This window comes from Crocuta crocuta, unplaced genomic scaffold (assembly GCF_008692635.1).
Source record: "Crocuta crocuta isolate KB4526 unplaced genomic scaffold, BGI_CrCroc_1.0 scaffold5688, whole genome shotgun sequence".
NCBI classification, from domain to species: domain Eukaryota; kingdom Metazoa; phylum Chordata; class Mammalia; order Carnivora; family Hyaenidae; genus Crocuta; species Crocuta crocuta.
This window is the reverse complement of record NW_027530272.1, coordinates 14,746-16,515: the sequence shown is the minus strand read 5'-3', so window position 1 is coordinate 16,515 and position 1,770 is coordinate 14,746. Positions and strand designations below refer to the sequence as shown.

The following is a 1,770-nucleotide window of genomic DNA, read 5'->3' as shown; positions in this document are numbered from 1 at the left end:
TTTCCAGAGAAATCTAGAACTTTATGGTGGATGGTAAATTGGATCTCATCGTTTTGCGATCAGCTGCGTGGGGTCACTAGATCTGTGTGCTGCTACTGGATTTCTTTTCCACATCTCACGTTAAGTTCCATTGAGCTCTGCACTTTGTAAGCAAACCACATGTTCTAAATCCTCCTCTCTTTCTTTCAAAGGAAAGCCTCCATACAGCAGAGCAACACACAAGGGCAACTCCACACAGCAGACAGGGCTGGGTCTAGGGGAATGCTGAGGGAGAGATGGTCCCATCACGTCATAAATGAGGAAACGATCTCACAGAGNGTGCTGCTACTGGATTTCTTTTCCACATCTCACGTTAAGTTCCATTGAGCTCTGCACTTTGTAAGCAAACCACATGTTCTAAATCCTCCTCTCTTTCTTTCAAAGGAAAGCCTCCATACAGCAGAGCAACACACAAGGGCAACTCCACACAGCAGACAGGGCTGGGTCTAGGGGAATGCTGAGGGAGAGATGGTCCCATCACGTCATAAATGAGGAAACGATCTCACAGAGAACCCCTCATCTCTCCAAATGGAATGGTAGGCTTTAAGACCAGAACCAGAATGTAGGTCTTCTATTAATAGTAGCTTATGCTTTTGCCTTGTTGACACACAGTTTGGCGATGCCATGCATTTTAGAGCGTCTTTACATTGAAATTAACAGAAGTCCATTGAAGACGTAAGAGTCTTGATGGGACTGCTCTCTCCTGACCAAAGGCTGAGAGCCTTTGGTATTGGAGGGGACTTCAGAGGTTAGGATGACCACAACTTGTGAGGTAGGTGAGTGCAGCACTGTACTTACTTATAAAACCCAGTAGCAGACAAGCTCACTGCGTCCTGGTAGGCAGCCATGACCTGAGGAGAGGAAATAGACCAGAAGGGCTCAGCAGGGTTGCCAGGATCCCTGACGCAACGCTAAGGTTTCATGAGTTCACCCTCCTCCTCTGGAAGCTGACCAACTGTTTGTACCAGTGACCCTCACTTCCACACCTTGCCTCACGTTCTCACTGCACTGGGTGATTGCACTGTGCTCTCCCCTGCACTGGGTCCTTGCCACTGGAAGCCTGGGGTGCTACAATAGCCTCTTAGCTGGTCTCCCCCCATCAAGTAGCCTTCCCACCCTGCCAGTGGCCCAACCCAACCACAGTGAGCTTTTTTTTTTTAATTTTTAATGTTTATTATTATTGATATAGAGAGAAACAGCATGAGTGGGGGCAGGGCAGAGAGAGAGGGATACACAGAATCTGAAGCAGAGTGAGCATCTTAACATACCACACTGCCCACAGCACCCTCCTACTCTAGAACTTTTGCTGACTCCCCATTGTCCATAGAGCCAATAGTTGACATTAAGGACCCCAATCCTCTCTCTGGCTTTATGTTGCACACACATTGCCATGCCAGCCAACCTCACTTGTCAGCGCTCTCCCAGCCCTTCCATGTTCCCACACCTCTACACCTCCATTCATGTGGCTCCTGCACTGCATCTGTCCCAGTCCTTTTCTTCTCTCAACGACCAGCCCAGGTTTGTCTCTCCATGTCTCCATGCTAAAATCCAAACTACCAAAATCAACCTACATTCATGTGGCGTTTATGTGTGCAGTATCTGTGAGCGTGGGAAGGGATTAGAGGTCATGTGAGGCACAGTAAGGTGAGTGGGTCTGAGAGAAATAACTTATTTTCTTTGAGTCCATTGAGGGAGACTCGTACAATCTGAGCTGGGTCACGTGTGGGCTCA

General features: G+C 48.2%; 1 long non-coding RNA gene across 1 annotated transcript in view; it reads right to left on the bottom strand.

Annotated features, from left to right (window-relative positions):
• Positions 1–766: 766 nt before the first annotated feature.
• LOC144232779 (uncharacterized) overlaps positions 767–1,770 on the bottom strand; it is a 3,630-nt gene continuing 2,626 nt past the window's right edge. Inside the window, exon 3 of the long non-coding RNA XR_013335513.1 lies at positions 767–890. This is a non-coding gene — a long non-coding RNA (uncharacterized LOC144232779). The remainder of the gene's footprint in view (positions 891–1,770) is intronic.